This window comes from Carcharodon carcharias, chromosome 31 (assembly GCF_017639515.1).
Source record: "Carcharodon carcharias isolate sCarCar2 chromosome 31, sCarCar2.pri, whole genome shotgun sequence".
Taxonomy (NCBI): Eukaryota; Metazoa; Chordata; class Chondrichthyes; order Lamniformes; family Lamnidae; genus Carcharodon; species Carcharodon carcharias.
In genome coordinates, this window is record NC_054497.1 from 3367322 (window position 1) to 3381329 (window position 14008).

Here is a 14008-nt window from a genome sequence, read left to right on the forward strand (position 1 = left end):
GGAAATTTATACATTCCTTAGATACTATCACCACCTTCAACACCTCTTGTCCTTTTATTTGTGACATTTTTTGTCTATCTCCACCTATCACTGGCCCTCTATCCAGCTCTACTTGTCCCACCCTCCCACCACCACCACCCAAATCAGCTTTTCTTTCACCTCTTTTCTATTTTTCCTTAGTTCTGTTGAAGAGTCATACGGACTTGAAGCGTTAACTGTGTCCCTCTCTGCAGATGCTGTCAGGTCTGCTGAGTTTTTCCAGGTATTTTTATTTGTTTTGGATTTCCAGCATCTGCAGTTTTTTTGCTTTCTTTTAAAAAAAAACAGGAACTCTGGCCAATTTCAATTTCAACAATGGGTAAAAATGCCCTCTGAACAAGGGCAATTAGGGATGGGCAACAAGTGCTGCCCACATTAAAAAAAATAAAAGAATATATTTAGTTGGAGTTGGCAAACACTGGAGGAGGTGGTGGAGGAGAAGTTGAGAGATGTCCACCTCCCATGAAAGAATCAACAATAATGTTTCCTTAATTAAAAGAAAAGAGAGGCGGGTTTTTTTTTTGCAAAAATATACTTTATTCATAAAATATCTTCAAGAACATTCCAAACCATTTCGAAATCACCATCACCAAAGTACAATCAGGTTCAAAACAAAAAACAAAAAACTGCGGATGCTGGAAATCCAAAACAAAAACAGAATTACCTGGAAAAACTCAGCGGGTCTGGCAGCATCGGCGGAGAAGAAAAGAGTTGACGTTTCGAGTCCTCATGACCCTTCTGTCGAAGGGTCATGAGGACTCGAAACGTCAACTCTTTTCTTCTCCGCCGATGTAGAAGGGTCATGAGGACTTGGAACGTCAACTCTTTTCTTCTCCGCCGATGTAGAAGGGTCATGAGGACTCGGAACGTCAACTCTTTTCTTCTCCGCCGATGTAGAAGGGTCACGAAGACTCGGAATGTCAACTCTTTTCTTCTCCGCCGATGTAGAAGGGTCACGAGGGCTCGAAACGTCAACTCTTTTCTTCTCCGCCGATGTAGAAGGGTCACGAGGGCTCGGAACGTCAACTCTTTTCTTCTCCGCCGATGTAGAAGGGTCACGAGGGCTCGGAACGTCAACTCTTTTCTTCTCCGCCGATGTAGAAGGGTCACGAGGGCTCGGAACGTCAACTCTTTTCTTCTCCGCCGATGTAGAAGGGTCACGAGGGCTCGGAACGTCAACTCTTATCTTCTCCGCCGATGCTGCCGGACCCGCTGAGTTTTTCCAGGTAGTTCTGTGTTTTTGTTTACAATCAGGGTTCAACTTTTACAGCGTGGATCACGAGGTGCATCAATACAATCAATGAATGTTACAGTCATTAGCAGACGTTCGTTTTCATGCCTGTGAAGTGCAATGTCCATCCAAACCCTCACTGCTCCCTCCCCGCGCAAGGCTGTGAGGCGCGGCCCCTTTAAGAGGCTGGAGGGATTACATCATCCTGTTTGTCTGTCTGTATGTGTGTGTGTATGTGTATGTGTGTGTGTGTGTGTGTGTGACAGGGCTGGGGAGACTGGCAGCCGTCAGTACGCAGGCGCCGGGAGCTGTAGCCCCTTTAATCCTGGATCGTTCGTGGAAGCAGCGCTGGTCCCCACCGAGCTGCAGCGCTCATTTCCCAGCCTGGCCATTGTGCTGGGTTGTTGCTGGCGGTGCTGGTGCTGCTGCTGCTGCTGCTGGGGGAGGAATTGCAATCTGCCTGGTGAATGCATCAACCTCTTTTTTTTTTTAAAACTCTTCTGGCTGCCCAACAACCCCCCCCATCCATAGTCCCTACCTCCTCCAAACCCCAGTGCTACCCCCCCCCCCCCCCACCCCTTTTCTTCGCGAAAGAAAATTATCCCTGAAAACCTTCCCTTCCCCTGTGTGTCACAGTCTATCACTGGAAATGCATTTCATCCAGCACCTCATCATAGACACAGCCATGTAAAAAGGTAAGCAGGGGAGGTTAGTGAGGGGGTGAGGAAGAGGATCTCTTTAATGCCTACATCTGTATTGGTTTAAATATATTTTCTCTCTGGTTTGTGTTTCATTTTTAAACTTGAACTCAGCATTTTCCTTGTTTTCCACCTTCCCCCACCACCCCCCCCCCCCCCCTCCTTTCCACATCTCCCACACTGTAATGTAGTTAATGCATTAAATTCCATTTCATGATGCTGGTGGGAGAATTGCACTTGGTAAAAATCTTTGTTTTCAAGTTTTCTTTCTAAAGGCATAATTCTTGAAAGCTGCATTTGTGAGAGAACTTTTTTTCCCTCCCCCCCACCTCCCCACCTCCCTAGCCTTCAGCCCAATTTTCACCTGGGGTGCTGTTCAATTTTTTTGAAAAGAAATTAGATCTAGTCTATCGTTGCTTTCTCTTTCCTGCCCCCGATTCGTTGTTAGTTGAAAATGTTTTGATTTGAGTAATTTTTTTTTCTGGGGATGGCGTTCTGTTGATCCCTTTTCTTCCCCCTCCTTCCCTCAACTGTTTCTCAATGGAATGTTGTTTTATGAATTTTTGTTTTGCTGAGGCAAAGTGATGTGGAGTGAGTTGGTCTTGTTTTTTCTGTGGACTCTCTCAATACTGGCAGCCAAGAACCAGACCTAGGCCTCAAGCACTAGCAGTTGTTTTTTTCTGGCAAATTGTGTTTAATTTTGCCCCTGCTCCACTGGAGTGGGAGTCAGGAGGTGGGGGGGGGGGTGGCGGTGGTGGTTGTGGTGGTGGTGGGAGCTGACCAGTGCTCCTGAACTCTTTCCTCCTCCCTTCATGTCCTCTCCCTGCCGTTAGCTAATGGTTCTACACAAACACTGTTTGGCTACTCCAGAAATGAAGCTGTCTCCCCACAAACCTCGAGATGTGGTTATTTAAATAGCAGATGCCCTGGCGCTATCTCAATCCTGTTTTTGTTTGGTGGGTGGGGGGTGTCTGTGTGTCGTTCAGACTTTTAAGCTTTGGTCTTGGTCTTTGATATCAGTTTTAATTAGATTGCTTCCCTGTGTGCTTGCAGTTTAGTTGACTTTTTTGTGACTGGTATCCTTTTTTGCAATGTGACATTTAAAATGATTAATCTTGAGTTAGTTTTGGGCCTCCTCATCTTTTAGTTTTGCAGTGGAATGCAACAGGTTTAACACTGAATGATGCCTAAATCCTCTGAATTGGTTGACATAACCATCCTCGAACTCCTGTGTTTATCAAACTCTTGCACGCTCCTCGCTCTGTTTCCTCGTTCATTGGCACCCATTCCTTCACCCACCTAGCCCCTGATCTCTGGAAATCCCCCTCTGTCACACTTTTCTCTCTCCTTTTTAAGACCCTTGCTGAAGTAAAACCCTTATATTGCCCCTCCTGACAACTTCTGCTTTGGTTTGGTGTTAATTTTTATACGTTTTCATTCCTGTGAAGCACCTTCGCGTGTTTTCCTGTGTCAAAGCCACCATCTGAATGCAAGTTAATGTTTATTTTTGGTCGTGACCTTGTGTCAGCCGGATTTCCAAAGTAGTTCGATTGAGTTTGTAGTCAAGAAGCAGAGTATGGTGCAGATAGCATATGCTGTGCGCTGTGTTTAATGAAATTATACATTTCACCTCCCCCCTGCCCTCCCCACCACCGTCTCTGTGGGCAGTCAGTTGGTTACTGTTAACATGTTTTGAATTGGAAAAACTGCCTCTGTGGAGACTTGATGATGTCAGTCAGCATCATCTTTGGCTCCACTAATCAGCGCTATTCTCCATTGTTTGTGTCCTATCTGTGCCCGGGTTCCAGTAGAACACCTGAGAGCAGCGTTGTCCTTTGCGGTGAGATACCACACGAAGGTCACGTCCACCTGTTCCATTGGGTCTTAAAAGATCCCACGGGAGTGAACGAAGAAGAGCGAAATGGCAAACAGAAAATGCCAGAAATACACAGCAGGCCAGGCAGCATCTGTGGAGAGAGAAACAGAGTTCAGATCAATGGATAGTGTTTACGAAAGGACCTGAAACATTAACCCTGTTTCTCTCTCTCTCTCTTTCTCTCAATGTTGCATGTTTCCAAGCATTGAGTTTTTGTTTTGGATTTCGAGCATCCACAGTATTTTGAAGGAAAGTGAGTTGGGCTTTGCCAGGATTCCACTTCCTTCAACCAAATACAAGTTTGTAGATGACTCATCTCCGCATTTAAAATGTCTGCCCAGCTCACCCACATAACAGCTATGTTACTGTATATCGGTTTCAAGACATTTGATGCGTCACTAGAACGTGTTTATTTTTGGTTTAAAAGGAGAAAGACTTGCATTTATATAGTGCTTTTCATGACCACCAGATACCTCAAGGTGCTTAAGCAGCCAATGTAGTACTTTTGAAGTGTAGTCACTGTTGTAGGAAACAGGGCTTCCAATTGGCACACACCCAGTTCCCACAAACAGTAATGTGTTAATGACCAGGTAATCCGGTCTTGTGTGGCGTTGATTTTTTTTAAAAAATTCATTTACGGGATGTGGGTGTCACTGGCTGGGCCCAGCATTTATTGCCCATCCCTAATTGTCCTTGAGAAGGTGGTAGTGAGCTGCCTTCTCGAACCGCTGCAGTCCACGTGGAGTAGGTATACCCACAGGGCTGTTAGGGAGGGAGTTTTAGGATTCTGACCCAGCGACAGTGAAGTAACAGTGACAGTTAAGAAGGTGAGTGGCTTGATCAAGGGATAAATATTGGCCAGGACACTGGAGGCAACTCCCCTGATATCCTTTTGAAGTGGTGCCATGGGGGTCTCTTGCATCTACCTGAGGGGGGCAGGCAAGGCCTTGGTTTAATGTCTCATTAGCAAAGCAGCACCTCTGACAGCGCAGCACTCGCTCAGTGCTGCACTGGGGTGCCAGCCTGGACTTTCATGCCGGAGTCCTTCAGTGGGACTTGAATCCAAAACCTCTTGACTCAGAGGCGCGAGCGCTATCAACTCAGCCGCTATTGCTGCTTCTTAAGTCCTTACATGTCTGCTGACTTAAAAAAAAATTGTCCTCTGCTCGTGACGTTATCGATTGGATATGGCTTGTATCTAGCTGCCTTTTAAACCAGCTGCAGAGATGCTCCGTGTAAACAGCATGTTTACGAGTCCTTGCGCTCTTTTTGTGGGCCGTTTATCGGTCGGTGCGTGTCCTGCGTCATGAGCAAGCTGACTTGTACAAAGAGGACGTTCTGGCTTAATTGGAAAAAATTGATCTCACAGATAATTTGCCAAATGCTAATTGTCGTCTTGCATTGCCCAGGTGCGCAGTGTGCCCTCACTTGAGCTTTTAAAGCTACAGCGTATTATAAGAAAATGGTGCCACTTTACTAGATAATATTGGGGACTGTTTGGGAGGAGGTGTTCATGCTTTGTAACACCGGAAGTGGACACTGTCCTGCCTCCCCTAGGTATTGACGTATAGGCCAAGTACGTTGTACATTTTAAAAATTATTTATATCACAGAAACAGGCCATTTGGCCCAACTGCTACATGCTGCTCCACATGAGGCCCTCCCACCTATTTTATTAACATTCCCTTCCAATCCTTTTTCCCTCCTGTCTATCTAGCTGCTGCTTCTTAAATGGATCTGTGCTCCTTGTAGTAGCGAGTTCCACATTCATCCCAACTCTCTGGAATTTCTCCTGAATTGCATTTTGGATTTATTAGAGGCTATCTTATTTTTGTCCCATGGTTCTGGCCTTCTCTGTAAATGGAAACATCTCCATTTCTACCCTTTGAAATCTTGTAGTGCTCTATTGGGTCAATTCCTCAGTCTTCTCCCTTCAGAAGCAAAGAACCTGACCCTGCTAAATCTTCCTGCTGGCTAGAACCTCCCAGTTCAGACATCTATCTAGTAAATTTTTTTTTTTGGTACCTTTTTCCCCTCAGATAATGAATAGGAGTCTTGAGATTAAGGAAGTTACTGGGGTCCAGAAGATAGTGGTGAAGGAAAACTTGACATTCTTAAGACTGTTTCCACAGGAGTCGAGAAGAGATTTAGCGGAGATTTTTTTTTAGAAATGTATAATCATAATGGCCATAGCACAAAAGGAGGCCATTCGGCCCATTGTGTCCATGCTGGCTCTCGGCAAGAGCAACTCAGCCAGTCCCACTCCCATGCCCTTTCCCTGTAGCCCTGAAAATCTTATCCCCTCAGGAAATTGTTCAATTCCCTTTTGAAAGCCATGATTAAATCTGCCTCCACCACACTCTCGGGCAGCGCATTCCAGATCCTAATCACTCGCTCCGTTTATATATTTAAAAAAAGGTTTATCCTCTCTTGGCTCTTCTCTCAGTCAACTTGACTGAGTGACCTCTGGTTTTTGACACCTTCCGTTAATGGGAGCCGTTTCTCCCTATCTATTCTGTCTAGACTCCTCGTGGTTTTTAAACACCATCAAATCAGGTCAAATGGGGTGAGGAGTAAGGAAAGACTATTTTCTCTGGCTGGGAGTCATTGATTCCAAATTGTTTCTGAGAGGGGTGAGGAGAAATTTGTTTGTGGGGAGTTGATGAGAGTGATGTAGCGATTGTTCCGCTGTTGACCCAAAGGTAGTGTCATAGACATGAGCGTTGGATCATTTTCCCATGGAGTTGAACTGTAAGGAGATACTTTACATCTGCTGTACGTTGCTCTATCCCTCTAGTGTAAGAACACCTTTACCATGAACTTGTTCCCAGCTGGAAATAAAGTGCAAAGAAAGATCCCATGGTTTGCGTTTATATAGTGCTTTTTACTACCACCGGATGTCTCAAAGCATTTTATAGCCAAGCGTCACTTTGAAGTGTAGTCACTGTTGTAATGTAGGCAATGCAGAAGCCAACATGTGCACAGCAAGCTCCCACAAGGACCAATGTGATAATGACCAGTTAACCTAGTTTGGTGATGCTGATTGAGGGATAACTATTGATCAGGATACTGGAGGTAACTCCCCTGCTCTTCTTCAGAACAATGCCATGGCATCTTTTACACCCACCTGAGCAGGCAGATGGGGGCCCTCGGTTTAACATCTCATCTGCAGGCCTCCACCTCCAACAGTGCAGCACTCCCGCAGTACTGCACCGGAGTGTCGGCCTAGATTTTTGCACCCAAGTCCTGGGATGAGACTTGAACCTGGAACCTTGTGAGAGCGAGTGCGACCAACTGAGCCACAGCTGACGTTTAATGGGGGAGGAAAATAAACTGCCAGTAAGTACTGGGAATCTGAAGTATAAAAATTGAAAGTACCAGCCCTTCCTTCCTTCCTTCTGATTCACATCCAGTAACAACAGTGACTCCACTTGGCAAGTGTTACAATATCTGTAAACAGGCTTTGGATCATTCTGAGGTTGTGACGGAGGCTAGACAGATGCAAGTCCGTTCCTTTCTGGAAGATTTGCTGCGTGTTGAAAGTCTCTTTCTTTTTTCTGTCTCTATTGAGGAAAATGACATCCGTGCTTTCTTGTGTAAAGGCTGGAACGGACTGGCCAAAGTACAGTAAATGTTGACATGACTCATCCAGGAACTTTGATAACATGAAAGGCGCTGCATAAATCACCCCCTTCCTCCCTTCATCTGGCAAAGCAAATCATTCACGTTACTTCCTCTCGGAATTCGAATTGATTTTTTTTTTCTCTTGTTGTGCTCCGTGAAATCTTGGTCTTGCTTTCCCATTCTGGGAAAATGTCGGTCTCTACCTCAGTCACTAGTGGGCTCAGGATGTTGCCTTAACAGGAGTGTGAAAATGAGAGACTGCTCCCAATGTTACCATGAAATGGCACCATTTCGTCCATAATACACTCTAGCCAGATCCTCTCTAATGCACCCCACCAAACTGAGGATAGATGGTATTAATAGAGTCTCAAATATTGCTGAAAAGAGAGACATGTTGCTGAAACTTTTCATCTTGCACTCATCAGGACAAATGCAAAAATGCCAAATTTCAAACAATCTCAACAATTTGTACTTCAGGAGAAAAGGGTGCTGATTGGTTAAGGCATTGCGCAGGAGAAAGCAGCAGGGAGCTATAGGCTCCCCATGTAATTCAAAAATTGTGCAAGGCTTGAACATATCCCGTTTGTATATGGGGACCTGTTCTCTGCAAACAAAAGGAATATGTTCAAGCCTGGCATCTCTTTTTTTTGAATTGCCTGGGAACTTGGGGAGCCCATAGTTCCTTGTTGCATAGCCAATCAATCAGCAGCTTTTCTCCAGTAAAATTAAATTGTCGTGATTGTTTGAAATTTGGTGTTCTTGCATTTGTCCTGTTGAGGAGAAGATGCAAAGCTTTGGCACCGTATCTCTCTTTTCAGCAACACTCAAGTTCTATACTGCCAAGCAACTGTTTAACAGAATCTTACACTAGAAGTCCTGCTGTCTAGTCTATTCCTGTTGTCACTTGCCTTCCTCTTGTACCCTTTCTCCCCTCTGGGATCACTGGATAATACTTGGGAGTAGGACTCCTGGCTGATCTTCCAGGGAGTACTTGGGCCACTGTAGCACTCTAACAGCGCTTCCCTGGGAGAAGCTACCTCCGTATAAACCTGAGAAGGAGTCGGGCATTTTCTACAGTGTCAACTGCGATTCGGTGGAAAGCATTCTGGCCTCTGAGTTACTTTTTGGGTTTGAGTCCCCCTCCAGAGACAAGAGCTCAAAGCCCAGGCTGATGTTCCAGTGCAGTACTGAGGGAGTGCTTCATAGTCTTCTGGATGAGGTGTTAAACCCAAGCCTGACCTGGCCTCCTGGGTGGATGTAGAAGATCTCATTTGAAGAATGAGCAAGGGAGTTCTGTGTCCTCACCAAGATCACTAAAAAGAAACAGGGGGTTGTCCAGTCATTATTCCGTTTGCTGTTTGTGGGATCTTGCTGTGCACAAATGGGCTGCTACATGGCAACACTTCAAAAAGTACCTCATTGCTTTGGACATCCTGAGGTTATGAAAAGTGCTATGCAAATGTAACTTTTCCCTTTTTTTCCCCTGAACTGCACTGCCTTAAACTGCACCCAGTGATAAGATCTCCTTATGGATATGAGACCCTGGTTTCTTTATTATGCCTGCCCGCCAGGTCATTGACGAGTGCTTTCTGAATCATTCCTGAACCTTGCTCTTGCTTCTACGATAAGTCTAACTAGCAGTTTGGTACTCGCCGATGTCTCAGCTGGTTAACTCAGTGAGTAGTTGGGCAACCACAAGCTTGGGGGGGGCGGGGGGGGGGGGCGGCGCTGGGCCGGTGACAAGGGTATGTCAGTGGCCTGTCTCCTGGTTAGGGAGAGGAACACTGCACAGAATTCCCATTCTTGGTTGATATCCATTGACCTTTTGCTGGATGTATGGACACGTTGGCTGGGGGAGGGGGAGGGGACAAGCTCGGGCTGACAATCCCTGCGGTGTTGGTTAACCCGCGTTGAATGGCCACTTGCCTGGAACTGGTGGAGTTGGCTGGCCGGTGACAAGCAGATCCCAGGTAGGAATCAACACCCTGGGGAGGAGGGGAGAAAATCTCGGAGCGAGGGGTAGGTAGGGGGGATTGGGGTAAGATAGGTTTGTATCAAGTAATTTGTTATCAAGCGAGAGAGAGAGGCCCATTTCCATTTCTCCTGTTTTCCAAAAGAGCAGGTTTAAAAAGCCACCTGAGGTATATGATTAAATAGGATACACAGAAACAGACCACTTAGCACTACCAGCCCATACCAATGCTTATGCTGTACTCCTTCCATCTTTTCTCCTCTAACTCTACCATTGTAATCCTCTGTTCCCTTCTTTCTGGGTTAACTATGCCATCAGTTTTGCTCCGTTTAGACTGCGATCACTCTCCCACCCCCCCCCCTCTTCTTTGCCCCCTCACCCAGAGGCTTGGTTTGGTGGGGGAGAGGAGGAGAGAGAGACAGAGTGAGGAATGCCTGTGGACCAGGCCTCTGCCAAAGGGAGCTCTGGAATTTCGATAGCCTCCAGGGTCTGCGTTGCTCTCTTCCCTATGGAGAGTTGCCCAGTCCTATTTGGTGCCTCACCATGTTTGTACAGCTACGTAGGCCAAAACTAGGATTGTGTGTTCACAACGTCACTGTGATGGCCCCGACACACTGGTACTTGAGTGCTAACTGCCCTTGAATTCCAACCTTGCCGTCTGCACTGATTTTTCTTTTTTGGCCTACATGTGACTCCAGATCCACAATAACGTGGTTGATTCTTAAATGCCCTCTGACCAAGGGCAATTAGGGACGGGCAATAAACGTTGGCCTAGCCAGCGACGCCCACATCCTGTCAACGAATAAAACAAAACATACTTAGTAGCAACACAAGGCCGTTTAAATAAAAGAGAAAACAAATGTGAATGATATAGGATTGAAAAGCAGCGCCGTTACGTTAAGCATGTGTTGAATCTCGGTGAGAACACATTTGGAGAATTACAAGGATGAGGCCTAGAATTAGAGGTTATAACCGTCAGCAAAGAGCAAAACCGTCTGGGGCCCTTTTTTTTCTAGCGGGATGACCAGATAGAAGCCTTTAAAATTATGAAGGGGTTTGGTAGTTTGTTCGTGGAGAAGACATTTCCACTTGTGGGCAGACCAAGACTAGGGGGGGTCATAAATATAAGAGAGTCACTAATAAATCCAACAAGGAATTCAGGGATAACTCCTTTAGTCAGAGTGGTTAGAAAGTGGAAGATTCGACCGCATGGAGTAATTGAGGCAAATAGGATGGATTTAGGGGGGAGTTGGATAACCACATGAAGGAGAAAGGAATAGGAGGATTGGCTCTTAGGGAAGGACGAGGCTTATATGGGGTTATAAACACCAGCGTGGGTCAGATAGGCTGGTCAGCCTATTCCTGTGTAACAAACTCGATGTACTCCAGTTGTAAGTGCTGGACTCGCCCAGCCACTGGGGAATTCCTGTTTGTTCCCTTTTTTTTAAAAAATTATTATGAGCACACCTAGGTGAGAGAGAATGGAGCTGCTGGGAACCTTCCCCTGTTTTGCGTTCAGCACCTCGCACTCCCAGCTGAGATGTGGCAGCAGTTCCACGGGCATCTTGTTAAAGAGGAAAAAGCAGATAAACACCTTTTGTTGGGGGGGGGTGGGGAGAAACACGACCGGCGGCCATGGAGGGAGAGCGGGCTGGCGGTAGGTTTAGGAATGCACCGGCGTAGAGACCGGTGATCCAAATGGCCACCTCCTGCTCTGTTAGTGTCGGTGGTTCCAGGGAGAGCCTCGTCAGTGTTAACTTCTTTGCAATCTATCGCTCTCCAAAAGATTAGCTGCAATTTGCTTGCCCGTTTTTTTTTCTCTCTCAGGCCCAGGAAGCTGAAGGCCTGCCCACCAATACTGGAGGGATAAAAATCAGCATTGCACATGGGGCCAGAATTGGAGGGGAGTGTACGACCCTGGGGGTGGTGGGGCAGGAGGAAGGTCTGAGAGTTGGGGGAAGGCCGACGTCCCGGAGGGATTCGGAAACCAGGATGATCGTTTTAAAATTCGACGGGTGGCTGGAGCAGGGAGCCGGAGTGGGCCAGCGAGCACAGGGATGGACGAGTACGAGTTGCGATACAAATGGTGGAGTTTTGTCCGAGCTCGAGTTCATACAGGAGGCCGGCCGGCCGAGAGCGAGTTGGAATGGTCAAATTTAGAGGCATTTTTTTTAAAAAAAAAGTGGCAGCGGTGAGGGTTTCAGCAGCGGATGAGCTGAGGTGGGGCGGAGTGGGGGGAGGTTACAGAGGTGGAAGGAGGTGGACTTGGTGAGGGTGCAGATATGTTTTCCAGAGCTCACCTCATTTGCAAGTGGTTTGTGCTCCTAATGAAACACTATAACGTCCTGGGAGGGTGTGTGCGAGGAGGAGGGAGTAGAAATAGCCAGGTAGACACTTGTGTTGTTTTCCTCTGAGGCCTTGCAACCTCTCAATACCAACTTGCCCAACACCAAATTTATATAGCGCCTATGACTTGGGGAAGTGCCCCAGAGTGGCATAATAAGACACAAATAAGCTTAAGACGGTGCCATTTAAGATGACTGAAAGCTTGGTCAAAGAGGCAGTTTTAAAGGAGTTAAAAGCAAAATACAGCGGATGCTGGAAATCTGAAACAAAAACAGGAAATGCTGGAAAAACTCAGCAGCTCCAACAGCATCTGCGGAGAGAGAAAGACTGAGTTAACGTTTCGAGTCCGTATGCTGTTAGACCTGCTGAGTTTAAGAGAGCGTTGGAGAGGTTTAGCGTGGGAATTCCATAGATTCGGATCTAGGAAGCTAAATGCATTTTTCTTTTTAATCCTGTTGTGGGACGTGGGTGTCGCTGACAAGGCCAGCATTTGTTGCCCATCCCTAATTGCCCTTGAATGGAGTGTCTTGCTGGGCCATTTCAGAGGGCAGTTGAGAGTCAACCACACCGCTGTGGGTCTGGAGTCCAGACCAAGTAAGGACGACAGATTTCCTTCCCTTAAAGGGACAGTAGTGAGCCAGGTGGCTTCTTACAACAATTGATGATAGGTGGCATGGCCACCATGACGCCAGCTTTACATTCCAGATTTTATTAGTTGTATTTAAGTTCCACCACCTGCCATGGTGGGATTTGAACTCGTGACCCCTAGGCATTAGCCCGGGCCTCTGGATTACTGGTCCTAGTGAGGTTACCACTCCGTCAGCAACTCCCCTCAAGGTAGTCAATGATGAGGGGGGACGGTGGATGGGTGGGGTTGGGGGGGCGGGGAGTGGTGTGTGGGGATGTAGGGGGAAATGAGTTAGAGGAGCAGAGTTGGGGAGGGGGTGTGATTATGGAGTGCAAGGGTTTGCAGGGATGGAGGAGGATACAGGAATGGGGCAGATGTGGGCGGTGGGTTGCTAAGGCCAAGAAGGAATTTGAAGACCAGGATGAGAATTTTTAATTGGGAGGATTTGGAGGAGTTTCATAGTTTTGAGGCCTTTGGGAGGAGGAATCAAGAGTTCAAGATGGTGGGGTTGACCCTGATTCGATCCCGTGGGGTGGATGTGCATCTCGATGGTGTATTTGGAGATGAAACGACATGTCCAGTGTAACACCCGTTTTGCCCTTTCCTCCGTCAATGCACCTCTCCCACATGAACATGTCACACTGATGAAGTATGCAAAACTGCCTGCTCGCTGGCCCACTCTGTGTCTGGTGGCCTAGCTCGGGAAGCACTTGTTTGTAAACAGATTGGTCCCCTCTGGGATGCTTTTAGAACTTCGTTTTACACTTGGCAATGGAACCAGGTATGCAGCAAGCCCAGACAATCTGTCTTTGGGAGGCCGCTGTGCTGCCTTGTTAAATTAAGGCTCGTGTCTCATCTTGGAAATTGTTCTCCTCTGCATGTCCATGCAGGGCCAGGGGTTATGTGGTCGAGGAGATAACTCCCCCTCCCGAAAGCGCTCCCCGCCCCCTCCCCCACCAACCCTGCCACCACATCCCCCCCCCGGTACCCCCCCTTTCCCATGCAGTAGGGGTGTGCTGCTTTCACAACACGTAACTTGGCATTGTATGACTTGAGAATTCCTATTATTATCGTACGGAGCGAGATTCAGTGACTGTGAAACGAAAGTGTCTGCTTCAGTCTCGCTATTCTGTACAAGAAGCCGGGGAGGTCGTTCGTACCTTAGCAAAAACAATGTGCAATCATATAGCGCCTTCCACATCCCAAGGGGATGTGACCTTGAGCCACATCAGGAGGCTTCAAGAGGGTTGACCTAAAACTTTAGTTAAAGGGGGCAGATATAGCGTCTTTGAGGAGAGTAGAGTTTGAGGGAGGGAATTCCAGAGCCTGAGGCCTAGGCGGCTGAAGCCACCTCAACCGGTGATCTCCTGTCGCTTTAACCAAACTAGGTTTGCTTCATCAGGTAAATTAATTATTTTTTTAAAATAACAAAATATCCGCAGGTGTTGGCAGTCAGAAAGCCTGAAAAGGGTATGCCTCAAACATCGACCGACATCCGTTTCACCACAGGTGCTGCTCGCAGACTTGCCCAAGCACCCCCAGCTTAATTGCTGCCTTTTTTGTTTTCTCTTGGGTTTGCAGCCATCCTGTGTTAA

General features: G+C 47.0%; 1 protein-coding gene across 2 annotated transcripts in view; it reads left to right on the plus strand.

The window, feature by feature from the left end:
- Positions 1 to 1534: 1534 nt before the first annotated feature.
- LOC121271679 (transmembrane protein 184B-like) overlaps positions 1535 to 14008 on the plus strand; it is a 77985-nt gene continuing 65511 nt past the window's right edge. For both annotated transcript variants that reach the window (XM_041177817.1, XM_041177818.1), the window contains exon 1: positions 1535 to 1965. The gene's annotated coding sequence lies outside the window, so the exon portion shown is untranslated. The remainder of the gene's footprint in view (positions 1966 to 14008) is intronic.